We start from the raw sequence: 26,955 nt of genomic DNA, 5'->3' as shown, positions 1-26,955 counted from the left end.
GCAGTCACTAAAGCACCATGGCTGTTGGCTTTCTCTGATGCTGTTTGCTGAAATGATGGTTGGTATCAGAAGTGAAAGCTTTCCCCTTCCTACTTTCTTGGGGAAACAGCTTTGAAATCCCCATTGCAGAACAGGGCTGCCTTCCCTTTGCATACTGTACAGATGGCTGGCACCAGACCCTTGGCTTACACCAAAATAAATGGCCACTATGTGTTTATAACCTTGAAAGAGTTTGTCACTGATCTGGCACTAATGATCTTCATGCCACAGCCTTTTTGCCCCCAATACTAGACTCACATTTCCCAAAATTCAACTTCTCAGTTCTTAGTTTAATGAACACACCAAGGTGATGTAAATCCACATCTTCATGCAACATACCGTCCCCAGCCACTGCCCTGCTTCCACACCCCTCCTACCAGGGGACTGAAAACTAAGCCAGCAAAAATACCAGAAGAAAAGCTTCATTACTTCACTGTATGGCAGCCCAAGTGCTTCTGCTATCATAAGGACAGTACCCTAAAATTAGCAGGCAGGGTCAGCAGTGAGTGAAACTCTTTATTCTGTTGGCTGTGCAGGCTTATGCCTATTCAAAGTCTTTATGAACTTCCAGCCTTAGACTGGTCAGCATGATTAACGTTACTTTGCAAATCTCTTGAACTTTCAATTTCCACTTGAGACTCTAAGGTGGCTAATCAAACTTCTAAAATTTTTGGCCTAAATTGCATCTAACAAAAATTTTTACTCCTGCAAGTGTAAAGTAAGTATAAATCTGCTAGTTAGTCTTTACCTTTTTCTTCAGTTCTAGGATGACCGAATGACCTCTTCCTGAACTCAAATCATGTGCCTGCAAGTCTGAGATATCTAAAAACCCTTTCTCAATAGTGACTGAAAGATGCTTCTGACAGCAGAAGAGACATGCCCTAGAGACAGATTTTCTTATTTGCAAATACACAGATGCAGTGATGAGGCATGAGGAAGCAATCACATGGTACGAAAATTCTGGCCCTGAATGTTTAACTTTAGATCAGCCACAAAAGTAAGCCAGTAAAGAAAAAAGGAATATCTTTATAACAGGATACTTAAAAACACTCAACTAGAAAATTTAGAAAGGATCATAAACCTGTCTTTCATTAGATATGTTTCTCTATGGTGGAAACAACATTGTTTCTTAGAAATCATAGCCCCACAGTTTATTTCAGCTTTTGAAAACTCATTAAACCCCACCATGTTGAAAACAATGGCTTATAAATTTGATTTAAATGAATGCCAAGCCATTTTGCAATAGTAAAAATGCAGGCATGCCTCTTTAATTCTAGTCACTTACATAAACTATAGAAACAATAGAAGGACCAAGCCCCATTAAAAATCCCTATCGAAATAAGACTGATGAATCCACAAGATGGAATCACAAAAAGAGGGAACTCAACTATTCAATTTATGTTAAATATCAAACCTAAATATCAAAACTTATTTGCACATTTTCTCTTCAGTACAACGTATCTCACTTTCTCAGTAGAGATGTGCAGTCAAAAATATTTCTGCAGTGACAGTTTGTTTTCAGCCACACTTAACCTTTCATTTGGGAACGTGCCATTTGCTTGGTTTTGCACATTTCATCCTCTTATACAATGTGTGAGTTGTGCCCTTTCACTTGACCTGCAAATTAATAAGCTAGGAAAACTCATACATTCTAGAACAAGTGCCAATATCAGCTAGTAGGAGCACTTCTTGGGTGAAGCCCAAATGAAACTGCTGTGTTTCTTTTTTTTTTTTTTTTATTCTCTAAGTGCAGAGGACAAAATGCATACATACATCATACATAGTACACATCAGCCAAGCTCAGCAAACAACTTTAGACTAACTTTAGACCTGATGGATACATCCTTCTGAGCAGCAGAAGGAGGCTCTCTTGACAGAGCACACACAGGTACGGCTGGTTCCTAAGACAGTACGGCTCAGCTCCCATCAAGTTAGTAATGCGAAACATAAAGCACAAGTTCTCCTGTCACATGTTAGCAAGAAAGTTGTAATGAAATCTATTTTAATCAGTGAAAAAACTTTCTTCCTGGATATCCCAGGCACAATTTTGCCAGGCCCCTAACAAAAAAAAAAAAAAAAAAAAAAGGCTGGAATCTCATGGGAACTTACCATTGAGAAATCACATCATCAGTGTTTCATTTCCATGAGACTACAGAGGAAAAGTGGCCTTCTTCCAAAGTTCTATCTAAATTTCATATATAAAACCAACTTGTTCGTGCTGTGTTCATAGGGACTCCTTGGGAAAATCTGCATGTGCATGTACAACATTTGTTATTCATAGCAGACAGTATCCACTTTTAGCAAAGCTGACTGCACAGACAGAACACAGCGCAAGAGCAATATTTCACTCATCTAATTCATGCAGTTCCTGGGTGCCATTCTTCACTGGATTTACACCCTTTAATTTTATGCATAGTCAGCCGAATGTTTTCTGAATGAGGTGCCAGAAAAGAAAGTACTCAGCTGATTTTTTGATACCTTAATAAAAGTTGGCAGGATTTACCAAAGTACTCCCCGCTTTTCCTTCCTTTCAGTGCTGATGAAAGGAACATAAGATACGAATGTTGCAGATTTAGCCCTTTGCAGGGTATTACTTGCTACTCAGTTGCATATATTGAATATTTCATCTTGACTTTTCACTGCTACTGATCTGTTTGTGCTCAAAGATAAATTTTCCTGTACTGTCAGCTCTCAACATACCACATTTCAAAGTCTTTTTCTTTGCCATCCTCCTTAATCTGAGCAGGTCTTTCCTGAGGCACTTGCATTGGTCTTTTAAATACTTAAACTCTGTAATCAAGTCCTCTCGTCTCTCTCAAGGCTGCATATTTGCAATACATTGGGTCTTTCCCCATGAAACAGGCTTTCTGATCTCCAGGTTAGAATTGTACCCTTTTCTGTTACTGACATTCTGCAAGAATTTTAATACTTTTTATGAACTTCACTGCTTAATTTTGACTATGTATTTCTATCTGAGGGACTTTGCAAAAAGTGCAGGGCAAGGGATTCTGTGCCTATCAGAGAAACTCTTTTGATTTTAACTAATTATCTGTGTTATGCAGCCTGCATACTTCACAACATTTTTGGCAGTATTATAATACCGTGGGTTTTTTAATCTAATTGTTTTTTACATTTAATGACTATTTCACCTCTTGTATCAAGTACGCTACCAAAGGTAACTAGAACAGCACGGGACTACTAGTTCCCTAAACTACAGAAGTTTTATCTGCTGCCCCAAACACACGTCCAATTGCTGTGTGTTTTCCTGTCCCACTAAGTCTCCTGCTGATGACATCTTCCATCTCGCATATTTTGACACTGCACTTCAACAAAGGACTGCTTATTTTATTTATTGGCACATTTACAGTCTTTTCTCCCAGACATCCGAGAACCTCACAGGGTTGAGATAAATCACTTAACTTCAACAGGTGTAACTCACTCTCTTACCCCATTTCTTGGAGTGAAGGTCTGCTGGTAATATATTCCTTTAGTTCATCAGGTATGACCTGCTCTTGGTTTCTCACCAACAGCCTTTTAATGTGAGTGAATTCCTATACCAGGAGCAAAGTGAAAATGTGCTGGAGTGCTACAATGCTCTGCTACAAAGATTTACTTCAGGCAGTGACTGTGACTTCTGAAACAGCAGATAAATAGGAAGAAAAACGGTGTCCTAGTGGGTAAGATATTTGTTATTAAGCTGCATAAGAAACCTCCCTGCCACGTTATCATTTGACTACCCGAGGAAGGGAGTTGATGGGACATTAAGAATTCATACTCTCACATTCAGGCACTACTTTATATTTACCCTGTTATAAAGAGTCTCACAGAACGCTTTCCTGGGTTTGCATACTGCTTTTCACTGTGTCAAGCTTTTCCTTCATTACATGGGCTAAGGAGAATCCAATTTTAAGTAACCTGTTCCTGGAGCGTTAGTTTGCTTGGAAATGATCTTTGCTCAATGTGACATACTATATCCTCACCAAATGTTAATCAGTTAAGTGCCTGCTAGATCTGTACTCCTTTTTTTTTTTTTTTTTTTTCACATTAGTGCTGCATAACAAAGCCTCTACTATGTATAATAATGAAAGTGATACATCTTCCCCAGTAGCAGGACCCCAGATGAGGAATACCTTTCCAAATGCAATCAGACTCACTGAAAACAGATTGTGTTGAGATATAGATATATTACAAAACTAAACATTTTTGCAAAGGCATTCTCAATCAACACCATTTGGAAAAAAAAAAACAAACCTCACCAAAAAGCCTTTTACAAGCACAAACCAAAAATTTTCTTTCTTGAAAAAAAAAAAAAAGGCCATTCTGAACTTTGGGGGCTTTTTTAATTCCATGGATTTTAATTTTTAGTCTTTCTAATTCTAATATCATAAGAGCATGTTCTATGTGCATAAAATCAGTGGAATGAGACTCACTGAAGTATATACCTAGATATACTATAATATTCTTCTGCCAGTTGCTTTTTGTCTGTTTTCAGAAAATTAGCTGGTGAAAAGTCAGATGAATGTACTACTACCTTTGCTGACAGCAAGAAAGCACCAACAGTTGAAGCAAAGCTTTGTGAGATCCCTCCCATCACAGCTGGATGTTGTCAGGTGTCTTTCCTTCAAATTCTAAAACAAGAGTCTGCAGATAGATTTATAGCATGCCATTTACATTGAAATTTGATCTTAACATAAATTTTTATTGCTGATCCAAAATCACAGGTCCATTCAAGTGGTGTAACTGATTTTATTCATTTTAGATTTTTCTGAGCAAAAGGACAAGACCATGCCATTAGATAAATACAGTTTGGCAAGCTCTCATTTTAAGGTTAGATGACACCAACACAGAGACACGTAACTCCAGCATTTATGAGATACTGAGTAATCTGGATATTGGTTGGAGCTCAGACTTCATGGGTTTTGTTAGTTTGTTTGTTTTTTAAGAGTATATACTGGAGGTGACTGACTAGAAAGGAGCTTTGTAGAAAAAGACCTGAGAGTTCTGGTGGACACCAAATTGAACATGAGCCAGTAATGGTGGGACACATCCAGAATGCTGTGTCCAGCTCTGGGCTCCCAAGCACAACAGAGATATGGAGCTACTGGTGAGAGTTTATGGAAGACTCTCCAGCGAGGGTAGTCCAGCAAAGATAATTAAGAGACTGTTTAGTCTTGAGAACACAAGGCTCAGGGTGGATTTTGTCAAGCTACATAAATGCTTGAAGGGAGGGTGCAAAGAAGGTGGAAATAGAGCCAGGCTTTTCTCAGTGGTGCCCAATGACAGGACCAGAGGTAATGGCACATACTGAAACACAGGAGGCTCTGTCTAAACATCAGAAAGCACACTTTTACTGTGAGGGTGATTCTGCACTGCCACAGGTGGCCCAGAGAGGTTGTGGAGTCTCCATCGCTGGAGATATTCAAGAGATTTCTGGACACTGTCCTGGGCAACCAGCGCTAGGCAGCCCTGCTTGAGTCAGGGGTTGGACTTGATGACCTCCAGAGGTCCTTTCCAACCTTAACCCCTCTGTGATTCTTTTATGTTTAAAAATTACTTTCTCTATGACTGACAGAAAGCAAATGCATGCAAGGCTATAATATGTATATTTTGTGACACAGACATTAATTTTCAGTCTAATAAGAAATACTGCCTGAAAAAGCATTATTCTGTAAATAAGCATTTTGTGAATTATCTTTCCAACCTCAGCAGTTTAATGAGATCAAGCTGATATATTAGGAAACACAACATTTAATGGAGATCAAAATCATTAAAACACCAGCAGACCTGCTAAACTAATCCAGTCATGGTCCTTTGTATTTATTGCCTGACTATTAAAGTTATTATCACCCTCCCCATGGGGCACAACAATTTCATTCTTAAATTGTACTGTTGGAGAAACAGGAGTTACAGAATAGGGAAGTCTTATAGGATGAAGTTAGTCATCCATGAATAACACTAAGTGGACGGCTGAATTACACAAACTGTCTGTGGTTTGCTGATAACTATACTGTTTTCTTACTGCTTCAAACTTTACCTGCAGGTGAGGCACTGTTTAGATCACACCACAACTTTTATCGATTTTCTGCTGTGTTACCATGGAAACTTTCCCCACAAAAAAATGCACATTACATTACAAATTTATACATACACCATGTTCATTTTGTTAATGGGTTACAGGAGGAGCCAAATCTAAATACTCCTTCATTTTAATCATCCAGTTAACTGATAACAATGTACTGAGTCCTATTCAGTAATTTTTCTTATGGCTATTTATTTTCTCAACCTTCTTACAAGGTTGAGAAGGTTTCCATGGATATCAATCAGCTCTTATAATGAGATTCTTCTACTCAATGTCTCCTTAAAGTTTCTCCACTCATTCATTACAGAGGCAACCATTTATTTGTTTCTTCCTCAGGTTTATTGCAGTGAAACCACTGGGCTAGAACCCGCTTATGGGTGTTGTGACACAAAATGGTTTTTAGGCCAGTGCTTTTAAATTGTTCATTTTCTTGAGCAGGTGAAAGGAAAAATGTTTCATGCAGTTACATTTGCTTTCATGCAGTCAATCAGGGAAGCAGTCAGGCTTCAATTCTTTCTGTGGTAAGGACCAGTCAACATATACTCAGAATAACTGGAATAAATGGCAGTAGTTACTTTTGTTTCTTTTTAGAAAAATCACAACAAATCACCTGAAAATTCCTGTGTTTATGAAAACAGCTTCATACAGCTGTCCTCAGCTCTTTAATTTTATCCAAGGATCACGTAACATCTGATTAAGGTGAAAATAGTGAATTAGGCTAATAACATGAGGATGACTTTAATGGATAAAGAAGTTCCTGCAATCCTACGGAAATTAAGTGGAACAAACAGTAACAGAAATGTAATGGGTCCTTCGCCTGAATGACTGTGATCTGCCTTGCTTCACTGAATCTACTAGGGCTTTTACCCTCTGACTACAGCTGAACTGGAAGGTCAGATGAATATTTATGAAGCAGGGATACCTAGAGGCACCCCATGGTTTGCTCATTTCACGTTGCAAAATCCCTTTTCACCGATCAGTGTACTAGTCAGTTTTCCTTGATCCCTGTTTTAAGCTTATTCTGTGGTTCTGCCTCCCTAATATTACTGGAAATGCTTAAAGTAAAGTTTAAGTACCTAATTCCAAATTTTATTGCAACTTTAATATTGATTTTAATTAAATATCTACCTGCATGGTTTGTATATTTTAAATACATTGAAGAAGTAAATATTTCAGGCAAGACTAATTTATTAGCCCTCTGCTTGGAGCACAGGATTGGACACAGTGACATCTGAAGGCTCTTCTCAATCTGAAGTGTTCAACATTCCGATGATTATTTATATGGCATGCAGAGTTCACAATCAGAGGTTCAGGTATTTTTTTGTGAAGGCTTAGCATAACATTCCATAAACAGAACTGCTCTGTCATCCAACAGCTTACAGTCTGTTAATGATGAGACACAATAGGTGGATGAGGTTAAACTGCATCAGAGATTGATTCCCACTCTCGCCCAAGTCAATAACAAATCTCCTGAGGATTTTTGAGGAGATAATGTTGAGGTTTCAGCTAACAGGTTCTGTTTCGACCATTGTTTTAGAGCTTGAGAATATGCTAAAATATAGGCAGAAATGAGCTCCAGAATGAGCATTGTTAAATAAAAACAATATAGAGAAGAAGCCAAAACAACAGCAAGAAGACAATGAAGTGACTAGAGACAAGGAGAAGAGACAAATCAGGCTGAAGCGCTGAGACTGTCAACAGGACAAGACAACTTGATATAACCAGATGAATGTCCCTGCCCATGGCAGGTGGGTTGGAACAAGATGATCTTTAAGGTCCCTCCCAACCCAAACCATTCCATGATTCTATGATTCTAAATAAGATCAAGAATATATTTGTTCATTCATCTTTCTGAAACAGAAATCTAATGATGTATATGTATATCATAAAGAAACTAAAGGAGAGAAAACAAATACAAGCCTGAGATACTCACGTCATTAAATTCAACAGAGAAAAAAAAGTATTTTTTTAAAAGCTAATGGATTGATCAATGCCCTTTCCTCCTACTTCCAGAGAGCGAAAAACTCTAAACATCCAGGATCTACAGGAGAGGTCATCAAAGAACACAAACAGAGTTACGGGTGCAACTACAATTAGGTATTATTACTGGAAACGGAATAGGAAAAAAATATTAAAATCTTTCAACAGAATACCCAGAAAATGTTCATCATAGTTTTATGACATGCAGCAATCTAGTAACATGACCCTTTTTCTGTCTAGTCATACATCAACAACTGTAATGTTCTTAAATATGTATTTATACAGCTTATTACCATGACTTTATAGCAATTTAACCAAGTAACTTACATTTTTCATAATCCTGATGTCATATAAACAAATGCATATAAGGATATGCTCGATCAGATGCATTTCCCCACATTCCCAGGAACAGTTATGTTGGTTTTTATTTTTCCTTTTTCTTTCCCTCCGGCAAAAAAATTACCCAAATCAATGAATGTTTTTGTGAATTTATAATCTTATTGTGACCCCATAAAGACACATTTCAATACTGTTCTTAGTATAGAAATGCCCATAAGCTATGTCTGGACACAGGCTATCTGCCTGGATCAGCTATTGCCTCTTTCTCCACAAAAGGATGGCCATCCAATATTAAGGTCAAGTAGACTTTTCAGGACACACTGACCCCACCTAGTTCTTCACTTTTAGGAACTGTGAAGGGATTTCCGTTTTCTGTGTATCAATGTACAAGAGATGCTAGTTGAGCTGGTTGAGGCTTTTGTGCTGGCTTGCCTGTAGGGATGGGTTCCACCAAGTTATGCAGTTATGTGACCTTCTGTCATGCCAAGACTCATCTCATTACTCCAAAATATGAGACCAAAGAATGCACGATAATACTTACACACACAGAAACACATGAGAGCAAAATATTTGTCTTTTGATTGACCTTTTGATATATAACTCAAAATCATAATATTATTAAGTGCATAGTTCCTGTTGTGTGGAAGCTAGGGCCATCAGTTTTAAGAAAGACAGTGACAAAAAAAATAATACTGCCAAACATACTGACATAATGATATTAGATTATTTGAAGTCAAAATATTCATAGGAGTGCTACTCTGCCACAGAAAATAAAGATGAGATGAAAAAATCTCTGTAAAGCTATTCAAAATGAGCTCTCCTTTCTGCTACTCCTTACATTTTCTTTTGACTGAAGCTTCTTCTGGTACGTTGTTATCTTTGGAGACTACTTGTTTAACATTGCTGTCCAGTAAATATACTTTCAGTGCCTGCTGGCTTAAAAGACAACTTGACTGCTCGCTGAACAGAATCTTTTTCCACACTGTCCCAATTTTTACATTAATGTACTGAGGTGGCAAAGTTATTTGCCCTATTATCAAAATGCATAGCTTAATTGTTGCAATAAAACCATCATTCTCCTACAGAATTGTTCCATTGCAATACAATTAAGGGGCACATCAGACAGTTATGCATTAGTGAAAATGTACTGGTAAGCTGCCTACCAACCCTGTGCTGGTGTTTGCTCTTGCAGTAAGGAAGCTTCCAACAAGTCCAGAGAAGTCAACTGCCTGCTGAGGGTAACACTAAAGCAGCACTGAAGAACAGACAAAGAGAATTCAGTATGGTGCCAACAAAAAGCCACATATAGCACCCTCTGACCATCCAGCTACCTGTCATACAGCAGCAACATCAACAGGCAGAAAACTCACTTCAGAAGTTTCTCAAAGTTGAACCATGCCTTGTTAATGCCAGGGCTCTGGTAGCAGAGGACACTAGCTCTTATGTTTTGGAGCTGGAGGATTAGAGTCCTCAATCCTTCGTTTTGCATCTTAAGAGCTGCACTATTTTTTCTAATAGGAACATTTTTTATCTGTGTAAAAGAGGAAGAACAATGTTAATATGGCTCATAGCCATCCATCATTATTGGATTTGCAAGACCAAAAAGTATCTCTATTAGATGGGCAATTTCATGCAGACCCCATCGACAAGGCCATGCCTCCCAAGCTGCTATGGAAGGGACAAAAGCGACCTTGCGTTCTCATCAGTGATCACTCATCTAAATGCGCACGACTGAAAAAGCCTTTCCCAGGGAACAGTTTTATATAAGCTGCATGATGCCAAACTCAGCAGATTCTGAGTGACCTAAGAGGAGTGGCAAGTTGATAATGTTGCTTGCATTTCATTTCACAAGACATCATCTAAAACATAACCAGGAAAAACCTACCTGACTGTGGCATCCTGATAACATGACTACAAGGTAAAAATCCCCGACCATAAATGTAGTAGAAAAAAATAGGTATCTAAATGGGAAACACTGAATAAAAAACCATGCCTTTATTAGTTTTAAAATATTTGATAAGTTTAGAGTGCTTTTGTGAGTGGAGCTGACCTTTAATATCTATACTGACTGCCAAAACTACTAAATTTAAAAGAAAACAAAATGCCAACACTGCTATACTTCACAACAACTACATTTCAACCTCAGAAATATTTGAGAATCTTCTTGACTACCTAGCCAGTACTGCATTTTTGCCTGAAAGATGAGTAATTTCAACACTTGTGAAAGGAAAACATGTCATATTAGATTCATGAAAATTCTAATCCTTCCCATCTCCCCGGTCTGAACAAGAATATGTAATAGAAATAGGTTAGGCTTCTGTCAATAAACCATATACATGAAAATCTGTCTCCAAACTAGAAACTGCCCACTACACGGATTTTAAAATATTTTTTTTTATTTTTCTACTTTTTTTATTTCACAGTAAACCAAATACACCATTTACTAAATAAAATCCACATCTTACCACTGTGTTCTAGCCTGCATAAAAAGCCATTACACCTACTGTAATAACTGATAATTATACTGCTGTAATGTATTGGTGTCTATCTTTCAAGATGCACATTTATGGATAGGTATTATTTGTGCTCCATTTCAGTTTCCAGCAAAATTGTATTTTCTCAATAAATGTCAGTTATGATAGAATAAACTCCACAGAGCTAGTAGTGAAAACAGCATGTCTCAAACAATGGAATGACCCCAGTTACTTTTTTCAAATGTCCAGCGTGCTTGATAAGACATACTTGAGTTACATTTCTTGTAGGGTAAAGCCAGCTGTATGCCTCATAAACGCCTGGTCTGCTCCTTCCCTCACAATGGAGATAAATGAAAAAAATATTTATAAAAATTGGAATAAATGCATTTTGCAGTTGGAGATCTGGGATAGATTTTAAAGCACTCTTGAGTTCTGAGAAGTACCAGAGGATGCAAGTTGCTCCACCAAGCTTTTTCGTTATTTGTTGATTTAATACTTATGAAGTAATGACAAATATTATTCCTTGGACATTTTCACAGTTGAATACACAACTTTCTCATCTCTGTGTTATCAGAAGCCCGTGTTCATACCAGAAGTTGGAATTAACAAATAAAATACTGGTAAAATCTATAACTGTAGAAGCATGAAAAAAGTATTTGTAAAACCTCAGAAATTCTCCATAAAGAGAATTTTTTATGTATCTAATCAAGGTGCTGGCTGGCTGTTTGTAGGCAGCACAAGCACGTGTTCTCCAAAGTAAAAAAAGCTTTCTCTTTCACATAACTATTAAAAAGAAGCCAATAATGTAGCAGGATGGCTAAGAACAAAACCTTTTTTCAAAGAAGGCCTAAATACCTTTTCTTTCCTCAAAATGTGGACATAGATCTTTATGTGGAGAGTAATGTCCTCACTGTCCTAACCCTGCTCTGGTCAGGTGTTCAGTTCACATAATTGCTCTGATCATTAAGGAGGCCCACCAGTCTCCAGGTCTAATGGCTTACAGAATTGCCCTCAGGGAATAAAAGCGGGCCATCGGTTAAGAAACACAATTTTGCCCTTAAAACGCTGGTTGTAATGCATTTTGTGTGTGAGAGAGAGAGAAATTAGAGGGTAGGAATCTGAAAGTAAAAGGTATTAATGGGTATAATGCCTCCTAATCACATTTCATAGAAATCTATTAGAAAGAAGGAGAGTCTTCATTTTATGTATAGGCTTGAGAGAAATGTAATTTAAGAATCTTAGTGAACACTCCAGAGATAGTTTTATTCCTTTATATTTCATGCCTCCCCCACATAAGGCAAGGAATGAAAGCAGAACATAAACTGTAGTAAAAAAGAATGGGCTTACAGAAATTGACTTTTATTGCACTACTAAGCCATTGCCAAATAACACCTTCTTTTATTTGGCTTCGTTACAACTAACCAGTGAGATACATGATATCACACACCTACTGCCATTCAGCTGAGGATATAACAATTATGCACCTAGCTCACTCCAACTGATAAACTCTTTTGATTAATAAGAATTTATTTCTTTGAAGAAACAACAGTATAATACCACACTCATTATTTAGCAAGCCAGTTAAGTCCTTTGATTCTTAAAACAGCCATCATTCAAGTTCTCTTCAACAGCCTTTAGACTTTCTCTGCTCTCAGCTGCGCAGGCATGTACCAGACTGGTACGTGCAGCATCTTGAAATCAAAAGTCACCATTTCTACTCCAGCAAATAGCTACAAAAGGATTTTTCAGGGTAAGTGGCCCCAGGCATCAAGGGTCATGATGCAGTTTTACAAGGTCTGGCTTTCTTTTTTCAGGTTGGTTAAAAGCAGAGTTACAGGCTATACTTAGCCTGAACAGATTTTGTAGTATCATAATGGGTGAAGTTAAAACACTTCTAACAGGAACTGCAGGGCAGACCCTGCCTCCTAGGTTATACCAACATTGTCACTGGCAATACAAGGCAGCTTTGAGCCCACTAGCACTTGAAGGAGAAGCAGCATTTGCACAGATGGCCCTAACGCCTTGTCTATTCCTTCCCATACTTTTTAAGAGCTGAGATCTGGACTGGTTGGTGAGGCAGAGTAAGAACCGCACGCCAGTGATTCTGGCTACCTTATAATTTCCTGGAGCCACACTAGACAGGCATGACAACAAGCTGCTTTTCCAGACTGAACTAGGAGCCTCTTTGAATGTCACTATCAAAATGACACACATAACGTGAAATTATTACTATATTATGGGCTAGAGGTAGTAGTTCTAAAATAAAAGCCGCATCTAGAAGAGTTACTGCAATGGGCTGGAACATAAAGCAGCTGTGCAAAATAAATGGAACTAAACCACACAGAATCATAGAATATCTCAAGTTGGAAGGGGCCCATAAGGATCATTGAGTCCAACTCCCTGCTTCTTGCTGGGCTACCTAAAACCAAATCACATGACTAAGAGTGTCGTCCAGAACATTTTTGAAAAACTGCACAGATGCCTCTTTGTAACTTATCTCTTCTCATGACTAAATCCTTGCTCTATAGGATTGTTGGTATCTCTGTGAGATCAGAGAAGGCTGTCTCAGCCCCTCAGGCCCATAGCGGTGGTTTTAGCCTTTCCAAGATCACAGATGTAGGAAGAAAGACATGTTCAGAGAGGGGCACACACTATGGTCTCATAAAGCTTCCTGGAAAATTTAAAATTTTTTTTTGTCAGAAAATTACATTAACATGAAAATGTATGAACTACTGGTCTGTGGCAATTCAGATGTCTTCTTCTGAGATTGCTTTTTTTTACTGGAACTTAACTAATTTTGTGATTCTACAGAACTTTCTCTGATTAGCATATTTTTTGTGTGCTTGTGTATGTGTGGTACAGAAAAAACCTGTTATTAATTCTAACCATCTCCACAAGACCATAGGAAGAAAGTGAGCACAGCAGAATTTTCCTCAGTTACTCTTGGAATGTCTCAATTAGCCATGTCTTCTTTTTTTTTGGTAGTGAATCAGTGTTGCAAAGCAGACTTCTAGCTACGTTTATTGCAGTATGACTACAGACTACACATCCCCACTTGCTCACACACACACACGCACACTCATTCCGCACCCTCTGGCAACAAGTCATTTCAGGTGTTACCTATTTGAGGCAATGAACAGTATTGAGCTGAAAAACATAATTCTTTTTCCCCAATAACCATCTGAGCCTTAAAGTGCTGACTCTACTTTAAAAAGTGAAAACAAATATCTAGTTTTGAGGTAAACTTTCCATGAAAAAAACAAAAACTATGTTGTATTTGTTCAGTTTTTCATGACGTGTTCTTATCATTAAATCAAAGCTTTGTCAAAAAATTATCAGTGCAAGATGTAGCAAGGAAAAAAAACCAAAAACCTCTGATGACTTTTTTCCTAAGATTTGTTTAAGAAGCAGACTATTATTTAGTCCTAAATGCTTCTTTTCCACTGCTCACACCTGGAACCAACTCCTCAGGAACAAGCACATGCATGAAAAAGCTTGAAGGTTGGGGATGTCACAGCCAAATGACAACACTGGCAGAAGAAAGGGGGTAAAGGATGTGAATGGAGCCAAGGCCAAGATTGTAATGAGGAGTGGGAAGCGAGCGAAGAAATTTAGGTCCCAGTTCAAAACTGACAAAGATCCATGGGAACCTGTTTATTTCAATGGCCTTGGTTTCAGAAAACAGACTGATATCAATCTGAAAAATTTGCAAGGGTAATGAATTTAGCAAGGACTGGCTTGAAACAAGGTTGTTGCCAAGTAAGGAATGATGTTATAATGAAGAAGCTGGCAACGAGCGAGTGATTTTTCAAAATGTGACTCAGACAACAGTTGCATGCATTCTGTTTTCCAACTGTTGATCACACAAACCACGCAGCAGCATTTGCTTTTCTTAAGGCGTTCCAAGAGTCAGAGGGGAACAGTCATCATACCCACATTGCAGCACAGTAGAAATATTAAGAAAGTCTATATTCCCTATATTGTCTGTTAGAGATGCTAACGAAATTCCAGGTGCAGACATTTCCTCTGACATTGACAGATACCAAGTAGGGAAATTAGAATACTTTATCTGAAGTAATAAACATAAAAAGGCTTACTAGGATTGATTTGTGTGCTTTTCATACTCCCTAGCAGTCTTTCTTCAGACACGCAGATAGGAAAATGGAAATTATGGATGATCAGAAGCTTTGGATACAAAAAAACAGGTACTCTTAATAGCAAGAAGAAAGAGGAATTATATCTATTTTTTAATAATGCTTCTGGTAACATGTAAAACTAAATGACTAAATAGCCCCTTCTTAACGTGATGGTGTCCCATCTGTAGGATGGCTCCAGTTGTCTTTGCTGGTGCCTTCTTTCAGCTCCCAGAGTGTTTCCTGCTTCCTCATCAGTGAAGACTGGCACTGGGTCCCTGTGGGCTGGTCTGGAACCATTTTAGGATGCAATTTACTTTGTTAATTATATTTTTCCAGTAATAATTTCAGTGTTCACTTTAAAATCCTTCATTGATTTTAATTAAGCCTGCATAAGCTCCCAAACTTTTCTTTCAGATAACAAGAAGCTGCTTGCTGCACAACAACCCAAAACTCCACACTCGCTAACGCAGCTGGAAACCAAACCTACTGTCACTTGCTAAAATTGCTTTGGACATATTGCCAGTGGCCCAACGAATTAGTAAGCTTGAAGTGAAACAAAGGGGGAAAAAATAAGCTTCTCTTCCAAGATATTATGGGTTGCAAACTAGGACATTGTTTCAAGGCTTTAAATTTCTCTTTTTCTTACAGTTTATTTTCCTTATTAATTAGTTCTCTGGATGATGGCTCTACAGGTTATTTATTTATTTAAATCAGGCCTTTACCAGCACATCTATACTATGTATTGCAGCATCATATTAGAAATACTGAAGCTAGTGCAATGCAGAGGTATTATTAGATTAAGTTACAAAGGTAATCTAGCACAAATGCTTAACGGTTGTACTAATGTTGCACTAACTTAAACACCTTGCTATACATCATCATATGAGTTGTTGAAATACCATTTAAGGTATTAAACCACACAGCATAGAAGTGGAGAAAGACCTCTTCGTTGCTAGAACAAAAAATTATTAACTGGATAGGACTGTCATCTAATCATAGCTTTAAAAGCACTGTTTAGTTGAACTGACATAGCAGTCTATGACTTCTTCCAAATATAATATTTCTAATATCCTTTCCTGACAGAATTAAAATCATTTATCTACACACATGCAAAAACCTTGCCAATTCGGTACTTCTTGTATCTAATACTATCCACGTAAGTGGAAAAAAAACCCCACAGACTTTGACACTTTACCCGTTGACTGTTGCTCTGCTACAACTTTTGTCTATGCTCAGCTATTTTAGAAGAGGAGGAGGGGTGAGCATTGGTGCTACCTGCCGTGGTAGAACACGATTTTAATAAACTAGCTATCTTGAATTGGAGTGTTGCCCTGATATGAAATACAATTAAATGTGAGGCAATAAGGTAAGCAACCTGTGGCAACACGAGGAACTTTACGGCCTATTTGACAGCAGTAAGTTCAGGCTATTGTTTATGTGATCAGTTATTTTAACGGCCATCTCTTAAGGAAGCCAAATCATCAGTCAAATGCAGGAGTCTGTAGATTTCAGCAGAAACATAAGGAACAAGGTGAATTTCATAAGTATTTTAGGAATCAGAACATAAATATATGATGTTTACAGGTAGGGATGATGACCTGTGAAGGAGATGACGCCTTCGGTTTCCCTGGCTGTTATGAGTAATCAGCAACAGCACATGGTCCTATGGTACCAGACCGCAATAGTATCACATAATGTACTGGGGTTTATGTCCAGGATTTTAATACCGCATTTACAGCAGCCTGATTTGAGGCCTAAAACAAGTTCCCCTGAAAGATGAAAGGAAAGAGCCTTCACTAAGATGCACGTGGGACCAACTGACCGAAAAGCTTTTAATGGCCCTTTGCATTGAAATTGATATATATGGAATATATATATATGGAATTCAAGACATTAAAAAAAAAAAAAAAAAGGCAAAAACTTTCTTAATAGGACAAGGAACAGAACTTTTGCCAAAGTTAGACATTAACTTTTTGGAAAAGAACACCTCTTAATTATATTTGGAGAGAATTTAAACTAACAAGACCCCACTTTTTATTAGAAATACTACAACAGTCCTTAAATTCAGTAATGAATATTGACTATGAGCTGAATTTTCAACACGTTTTCTATTGGTCTCTAAATGCTCTATACTTTGAAATATTTCATTTTTTAAAAATGTTTGTAACCAAGTGCCAACATGTTTTTTAGATATATACAAGTACTATTTTACAAATCTTAGGAACTTCATGGACTGAGCACATTTCATTAGGCCCAGCACTTCCACACTAATACATCATTTTTATGACGTATTGCCTTACAGCACAACTCTTTATCAGGAATTTCCTCTTTTAATTAGAAACTAAATATTTTATCCATTTTTCTCATCATCTTCCAGTTGCTTAGTTTTGGATTGAGATTGATTTTTTGTTTTTCTCAGTAAACGACTTTTCAACTGGGGTTTGCAGAGTTCCGTTATTCAATCTTTTACATTGAAGACAGGAGCTAAAATTGTGTTATAAGGTAGGAAAGACCAAATAAAACCACATAAAATTTTATGACACTGGACTTTTAAAAGAGCTTTTAAAAAGTCAGTTGGTAAAAAGGCAGAAATGGATTGAAGTTTATTTTTTAACTCATAATCATGAAGCAAACCAAAAAAACATTATATTTTTTAGGAGGTGCAGAAAATAAAGACTTGTCTTGCATCAAAAAACTTTACTATGGTGTAAAAGCCCAACATTATTGAAACTTTGCAATGCTACTGTAAAGGCTGAACATAAAATATAGGCCTACTATAAAATTCTACAATAAAATGTGATGGATCTGTCTTAGGCATAGCTTATACCTAACAACTTCCCAGTGTTCAGTGAAGGAGTTGCTGGCTATCCTGAAGGCTCTTTGCATTAACGTTAAGCCATTTAATTTATTATTAAGTGTCTGATCTGCAAAATTATTTAAGTGCTTGTTTGACATTACATGTGGGCCAATGATTTGGCTAGTTATCTGTTATTCTACAAAACAGAACCTTACAGACTAACACAAATGTAATTTTAAATCCTGTTGCTACTTCAGTGCAACTACTCCCCATAAGCCTCGCAGTTGAAGTCAACAAATCACAGAATCACAGAATCACCTAGGTTGGAAGGGACCTTTTAAGATCATCTAGTCCAACCGATGCAAAAAAAAAAAAAACAAAAAAAAAAACCACAACACACACACACCACCACACCACCCAACACTAATCCATATTCCCAAGCACCATGTCAACTCCTCTCTTGAATACCTCCAGGGATGGTGCCTCAACCACCTCCCTGGGCAGCCCATTCCAATGCCTGATAACCCTTTCAGTAAAGAAATATTTCCTAATATCTAACCTGAACTTCCCCTGCCGTAACTTGAGGCCATTACCCCTTGTCCTATCATCTGTAACTTGGGAGAAGAGACCGACCCCCGCCTCTCTACAGCCTCCTTTCAGGTAGTTGTAGAGAGCGAGAAGGTCTCCCCTCAGTCTCCTCTTCCCCAGACTGAACAACCCCAGCTCCCTCAGCCTCTCTTCGTAAGACTTGTGCTCCAGAAATGCCCTCCTATATGAAGGTCAGTCATGTCAAGGCATATGTATTTTTTTTATTTTTTCCCCCCAAAGCTTACCATTCTTTTTGCCCTAAGTGTTTCTGATCCAAATCGTAAAGATAAAGCATAAGGGGCAGGAACAGAAAGAGTTGTAAGAGTTGACCGGCAGAAAACAAGACAAAACAGAGTTTTAGGGGAAAGCTGACAGAAGGGCTACACCCTTACAGAAACAGGAGAGCTAGTTCCAGAAGGGACACTTGACACAGGAATGACAGGAAAAGGAAGTTTTATAGGTAGAAAAGAATTTTAACGGCTGTGTGGCAACATAAGGCATCAGAAACAGAGGATGTAAATAGAAGGCAATTGTGTGAGCTGATATTTGCCAGTCAACAGCCCGACCTCTATAGTTCTTACAGAGTGAGCTGCCCACTGGTGATGACAAGTGTAATTCCCTGCAACAGACACAGGGTAGCCCAAGTCACTGATTTTGGCTAGAAACACTAGCTCGACTTTATATCACCTTTGCCATTTAACAGATGTTGCCCACAGGGTAATTTTTTGTTATCAAAGAGCTCTTCATTAAGTGATGAGCACACCTCCTGCTGACTCCTGTGCCGAAGGGGCTAGAGCAGCAGGAACAACCAGAAAAGCCTCACTGAGATTTCTGGCAGGCTCCAACAAGATGTTCCACTCAGTACAGTGATACTCCAGAGAGCCAGGCAAATTTTACTCCACCTATCCACTGGCTTTGAAAGTTTAAGAAAGCAAATTTATGAGATGCGGCAAAAATGCACGTAAGCATAATTGTCCTCTGAGGACTGGAAATCTCCAGTTAATGTTCAAGTAGCAGAGGCTAGAAATTCACAATGATCCTCACCCTTAACGATCTCAGATCCTAAGCCTGTGGATCCTTCTTCCCTAGCACCTCCAAGCTAGGTGGTCAGATTTCCCTCCTGCTCAGAGGTATTGCTCTGTGTGCAAACACAGCAAGAGGAAGTGCAACACCAGGCTTTATTCCTTTCCCCACAGCATCCCACTCCTCTTTCATTGATCCTCTTTCTCTGAAAGTCCTGCAAAACGCGATGCCAAATTACATTAGGATTCTTGTGCTCATTCAAGGTGCTTGTTTTTCATAATATCCCTCCAGATGTATTGAAAACAATACAAATAAACATCAATACTATAATACTGTTTACACATTCAATGTCCAGAATGGGAATTCAAAATATGCTATCTCTGTACAGAACTTAAACTTTTAAGCAGCCAACCAGCTAGCCAGCTAACCCAAAATTTTTTGTCTCTGTTACTTTGCCACAAGTTATATGCATATTTATAAACAGCTTGATATTGGAGTAAGCGTGATTCTTTCTTGTGTGAATAAAAGATGACTTTGAATCCATTGTCCTGAGTGGTCAGTGTTTAGAGACCATGCTCAAGGACCTCACATCTGCTCATCAGCACAGGTTCCAATAATATCAGACTTCACTGGAAAATTTATTTCAGTGCCTTCAGTGATTTTATCTTGCCTGTGATTTTATCTTGGTTCAATAACGGGTAAAACAGTTGCAGTTTTAACAAAAACCTGTGTGTATCTTATATGCACAAAGACCTCTCCCTTTAATAACTACAAATGTCTTTTAAACATACGATCTGACCTTAGGAAGTAACACAATCATACAAAGTGTTATTGATTTCAGTTTTAGAAAATTACCAGCTTTAATTTGATCACAGTGGGATTTAATATTGGGGTGCCTTTTTATTTCTTTTTTTGGTACTCCTTCCATCATCAGCAGTGGTAGAAATGCTCAGACAGCATCTCCACCATAAGAATTATTTCAAATAATTCCTCTGTCTGCTGCTCAGGAATGTTCCTCTACTGAAGGATGATTTATCAAATATTATCTCACCAGATTTTAATACAGTTTTTACACATTCAACTGCTTGCTCCAACTTCAGCAGGGCTATATGTGACTGAATGTCCCATCCTCAGACAAATGGCAGAAACTCACTACAGGACAACTGGGAGTCATCACGTCAAATGTCTCAGGCTGAACAGCCTATTGCTCTGCTGAAATGTGTCAGTGCTTTGGGTCTATTGCTTGCTGTGGAAGTGTCTGACAGGATGTCTAGTTTCCAGATCTCTGAGCAGTAAGCTACAGCAAAGAGGTAATTCATGGCTTGCTTTTTAAAGACCCATCCCTACTTTGCTTCAAAACCTATTGCACATTTTAATTGGCTCTTACTGCTGTTCTCCCCATACAGTCCCATCAGCCCTCTAATACCCTTAGTTATATTTGGCGAATTCACGCTGTCTTTGGCATTCCAGGTTGTTTCAAACATCCAAAGTATTTTATTTTCAGTGGTTTCATCTTGATTGCCTACAAGATGCCATTTTAGCTATCTTTTGACTGATTTAGCAGTTGCAAGCTTTCTAACAGCAGTTCCTTGTTGTAATTCTTATATAAGGTGTCTACCTATGCAGCACATTTTCGATTCACGTTTTCTTCCTGCAACATCTTTGAGTTCCATTTTTTTCCTGATTTGTATTTGTGTGTTTGCTAGTGCATGAGGTAGGTGGATATCTCTGGAGCCTTCTTCACATTAGTTGGTATAATAGTCAACTTACCCAGCTGTATAAATCTAAAAATATAAACAACTATATCTGAGCTGATCAACCCAGGCTTTCTTTGTAACAATATATATATTGACATAGAGAGAGAATTAGACACAGGATGCTATTCATTCAATCTACTTTAAACATCTGCCGTCAGCGTTCATAGACTCTGCTGACTATATTGATTACCTCTCTACTGACTATATATGAGTTTAGGCTGACAAACATGGATATAGATGTTGGCACAGCTAGATGAATTGTACCCTTTGTATATAATCTATTTGTTTTACTTGTAAATTTGCCTGTGGACTGTTGCCCATGCTTGTAGCTCATAGCAGAGTTATTTCAGACTCTGTGCACTGTCACTGCACAGTGTCTCTTTCCAGCACTATTGGTGATCAACCCAGCCACTGTGAATCAGCTAAGCTTCCACAAAGGAATAACCACGTCACTCAGTCTCTTTGCTTTCCTTCACCAAACACTAGCCTCTTGTTTTCTACTTACTTCTTGATAGCACACATTTTATAAGTTATGCTCATAAAGATGTTTCTTTCAAACCGAATTTTTCATGGGATTTCCAGACTGTTACTGACATGTTCAGAGGCTGCTAGAGTAGACAGTGATCTTTGCCTACTAGAGGTCACCAGGTCATTGCTCTTACCTTGTTCAGTTTATAATCTACCCCCTACAATTCTGTGGTTTTCCTAGTGTAACTTACCTACTATTAACCACGCTGTTTTTAATAGTTTTTCCACATTTATTTGCTTTGTATCCTCCTGTCATTTCTACAGTATTCTTGTTTTCAATTTCACATACCTGCAGAAATGCACTCATTTCCAACATAATAACCTGCATGACAGTGTACAGAGAGCACCAAAGAGGTGTAACACTGACATTTCATCTTTTCATTCACACCTGTTTTTCTCTCTTTGGTCGCTCATCTGTGCTCCTCCACACCAGTACAACAGCTTCCCCACTGGGAGCTACTTCTGAAATTGCCAATCTATTAAAGGGCTATTATTTATCCTAATAGTAGTGACCTCCAGCTTGATTTCTCCCTCCATCCATTTCTCCTACAGTTTTTCTTCCCTCAAACTTTTTCAGGATAATACCATCTCCTTGCTACAGTCCAGAGCTCCCTGTCAAATGAAATCACATCCAGCTATACTCTACCTTTTCAGTGTATAAACTTCCTTCAGCTCATTTACCTCACAAGTCTCCTGGCTCCTTAATACACCACTGCAACTCCAACAAGGAACCCCTTCCTCTCACTCATCCTGGCCCCTAATTGTCAGCATCCTCTTATCCTGATACAGTCCATCTAGTTTGGGTCTACACTGTCATGTCTCAGAGCAAACAAAGCTTCAAGCTTCCACCGCCTTTCATCTCCTTCTCTCCTAGATTCAGACCTTCTTTTCTCCCTTTTGAGCTTGAATATCAGTAGTTACTTGCCTGAGTTAAGACTGAGTGAAAAACTAACCAGAGACTTCAGGATTTACCTCACAGACCTAATATCCATTTTAAGTTTGCTGAAAATAATTACTCCTACATTTTTGGACTGATGTTCAAGGAGTAACAGTTTCTTTCAATTCTGAAAATTTCATTTAATTAATGAGATCATAATTAATTGAAATGAATTTGCTAGCAACACATTAAAGTTTACAGTTATAATTAACTGGTTAATACTTGCATTGGCTTCTGTTTTGCAAAGCAGTTACTGGCTTTGGGAATAAAACATGATGGATAGTTCAAAGCAAACAACCTCAAAGTCAGAAAATTCTAGTCATGATCAAATTTTCTGGATTTGTCTAGAAATGTTCACTAGATGTAAAGAAAAATTAACAATAACAAGCTTTGAAAAACCTTAACAAAAACCACAACAGAAACCAAGCTGACAGTTACTTATCAGAAAACTAACGTTTTTAGGTGATGCAGACGTGGCTTTCATTTTAATGACAATTTCTGAAAGATTGGCTAAATCAAAGGTCATATTGACTGGCAGGATCATCTACTCTGTTTTGGAGCTTCCAGATGTTGCGCTGCCAGAAAAAAAAAAAAAAAAAAAGCGAAGGGGAAGTAAAGAAACTGTCAAAATAAGGAAAGTTATTGCCACCATAGACTTACAGGCACCTCTAGTAAGAATTAGCCCCAAATTAACCCCAAGATTTACATGTCTATCTGAGGAAAACTTTTGCTTTATTTTGACCTGTACAGATACTTTGGTCAAATTTTAAACACCTTTTCTATGTATTTACTGCAATATTCACTATTGCATCCTTCCTGCTACAGACAAAACCATGAGAGCACAGAGGATAGAAGAAAACTCATCTTAGCCCCAGCGAGCAGATATTCAGTGCGACTGTTGGGGGGTTCATGGGATGAATGGGGTCAGACAGGCTGGGGCAAACATACCATTTCCTTGAGAGTATAATTCTAGAGAAAAATTCCACGACCAAAAAATTGTTTTCCCAGTATATGATAATACAGAACTATGTTTTTATTTGCTGTTTCCTTTGCTATATATCTATAGTTAAATGTGAAAATCAAGTATGTTATATGTTTCTAAGCAGTTTGGTTCTATTACATGTTCTTGATTTACAGGTTATAGACAGTAATATTCAGTAATATGGAAAGAAAAGAGACTGAAACTACCTTAAGATCCCTTATGACCTCTGATCATTCAAACCATCAGGAAAAATTTAAAAAAGAGAAAATTAAAACCTTTCTTAATGCCGGGCAACAAATATAAGGTTTAATGAAAATCCGTAATAATTTGGGTTAGCTACCACCCTCCTCTGCAACCCTGCTGCAGGCATAGCAATACCATAGAGAAATGTAACATCAAGGAGAGGTGCCACACAAGGAAGAAGAATTCCTAAATAATTTACAGTATCTGATACTAGGCTGCACTAGAAAACAGACTTATAAACAACAACAACAACAAAGGTACTGACAATAAGCAAGAGGGACTTATTACCATGAGCACGGAAAATTAATACAACCAAGTATGAAGCATGTTGAGTAGGATGTTGGGTCACAGAGCTCCAAGGACTCCGGTAGAAAGGCTGTGTTTCAGCCTGGAGAGCCATAACACAGAGATGGTTTTCCCACCTCCACAGTCACTGAGCTCTGTTAGGGATATCAGTGACAGGCAACAAACCAGACTTCATGAGTTTATCTTCCTGATGTTCACAACATGACTCACTGACTCACGAGTGGTCGTTACAGAAATAACCGCACTTGTGGCTTGTAGAGCACAAACTTTAGAAACCTTCATAAAAAACAAAACTCAGCTTCTTCTTTTGTTATCTACCATTATTAAAGCTTTGAGAGCTCTCCAGAGGTTGCTTTAAAAATTCTCTCTAAAAAATGTGGGGAGATAGATGCCCATATCCAAAAGAACCATAAATTACTAATTATGCTAATAATACTATCAACTGTCTTATCTCCTAGTTATGAATTAAACAGCCTTGTCAAACACAAACTAAGGACAACAGTGAATAAAGCCCTCATACTAGTTATTTTCACTCTTTGTTCTTCCTTTAATTAGTGAAGCACAATCAGCTCAGCAAAAACATTTGGAAGAGGAAATAAGTATTAGTTAAACCAAAGAAAAAGTTGAGGTTTACACCTCAGCAATTTCAAAGACATCTTAAGTAACTTGGAAACCCTGCTACACCACAATACAACCTCTATAAAAAATGGCAGAAACCATGTGGGTAAATGTTTTTTTATTGTGACAGGGATTTAATGTGTCATTTGTCCTCCACTTTTCTTTTAACAAGGTTATTTAATCTATGATTTGGAGGTAAAAACAGTTTGTAGTGTTGTTATTAGCATAATTAATCATATCCTGCTCTCCAGGAAGTGGACATCTGTCATGTGAGACTCCTGTACACATTAACTCTGTCATTCTTTTGATCTCAGAATAACCTCTGGAGGTGTTCCAGATCTCTAATAATAGTAAGGCCATTGTAAAAATTTTGGTTACTAAGAAATAGTAAACCATACAGTATAAAAAGAACTTGGAACTTTATCCTTTGTTGCTAGGCTATAAGCTACACTGCACCACCAACAACTTATTAACAAAATTTGCAAATATAGCCAAAGCAAAACATTTATCAGAGAGTTAGGACAGAAACAGATCTTTCTTTTTCCACTAAATGTATCTAGGAGTCAGAAAGTTGTGGAGAAGGTTGCATCCTGTCCTGGATTGACAGGATGACTTCAGTTGCTGGGCTTTGTTAAGATAATATTTTTAAAGCCATTATTGACTAGATCTTACTTTTTCATGCTTAATTATGAGGTTGAAAATCATGGAAGTGTCACATAAAAGACAAGTCTCTCTGTGCTAATGTCAGTAGCCTGTACAAGAAAGACTGATGTTATGGTCCTATTTAGCTTCACTATAATCCATTGCTCTGTTTTCACCAATATTATTTTATTTAGTACAGGTGGCACAAAAAAAAAAAAAGCAGAATTATCATTCAGTGTTCTATTAATAGCAAGAGAAAAGAGTGCTGCAGAGTGCCAGCTATTCTTAGAATGCTTCCATGCTTTTTCCAAAAAAAACCCCGAAGTCAAAACACCTAAATTCCGCAAATGCACTACACCAAAAGAAAAATGTTTTCCTCTCAAATTACTACTACACATATCTCCTCAGGAGTTTACCTTTACTCCCAAGTCTTTGGGTGCAGATGGGGGAGACTGGTGACAGCAGTGGTGAAAATTCATGGCTTCTATTAAAAGTGAAGGCCCAGCAGAGTGACCACACAAGAGTTACTTGGGGAAAGAGTGAACATTGTGAATTTTTAAGGTACCAAGTTCAGCAGTAAGAATAAGGAGCATTTATAGAATGAACACTGGTCCCACTGCTGCTGTTTTAACTGTGCAGGATCCATCCCACCCCGTTCTTTCATGCTATACAGATCATGCACCTGATTTGGCACCCCATCAAATGTAACACCCCTAATAAGAGAATACAGAACTAGACACCGATGATCAAGCACCAAAAGGAAACTAAAGGAAAGTAGAATGGAAATCAGAGAAGTCTCAAAATCCCAATCAGTAGTTCATGGCTCATCTGATCCAAATCAGCATCAAAATGTCACTGCTGATCAAGAAGAGAAAATCCTGGTACTGAAGTCATCCCATAATTCTGCATCCCTTTTTATCATTCTGACTGCAAATCAATCATTTAATGTGAGCTTTTATTCACCTCTGTCCCTCTCTTGTATTCTGCTTTGGTAGAAAAATGGAGATTCTGACACAGGGCATGGCAGAACCCTCTGTTTCAGCTCCTAATCCTGTTGAGACACTGGCTGCAATGCTTCCCATGCCTTTTAGTTATACCCTCCCCATTCAGAGCTCCAGTGGGACATGGGCATCCCCTGACCCTGGCCAGCTGGTCACCCATAGCATGAGAAGGAGAAACCCTGACCAGGGACAGTGTGGGATTGGTCCTGGTGATGGTGGCCCCTATTTCTGTTTGCTTGTCCTGTCACACTTCGAAGCAGAGCACTACCAGCCAGGGTCCATGAACTTGCTGGACACATTCAAGGACCAGAGGATGCTGTGGGTGCGCTCACAGAAGGAGGAGAGAAACACCATGGTACTGTTCCAGACACTGTACCACACTAAGGCAAAACATTCAAATGGGTTTGCCTTATAGGTGACAAGTTAGGTACTTCTAGCAGCACTTCTTATCTTTGGATAGTAAATCCTCTGCCCTCATGCAGGTAA

The 26,955-nt window shown here is 38.2% G+C and overlaps 1 protein-coding gene across 1 annotated transcript in view; it reads right to left on the bottom strand.

The window, feature by feature from the left end:
- PLXDC2 (plexin domain containing 2) overlaps positions 1-26,955 on the bottom strand; it is a 283,134-nt gene that overhangs the window by 96,720 nt on the left and 159,459 nt on the right. The gene's annotated exons all lie outside the window — the stretch shown is intronic.

Source organism: Numenius arquata, chromosome 12 (genome assembly GCF_964106895.1).
Source record: "Numenius arquata chromosome 12, bNumArq3.hap1.1, whole genome shotgun sequence".
NCBI lineage: Eukaryota > Metazoa > Chordata > Aves > Charadriiformes > Scolopacidae > Numenius > Numenius arquata.
Note: the sequence above shows the minus strand (reverse complement) of the source record. Positions and strands in the feature narration are given on the sequence as shown.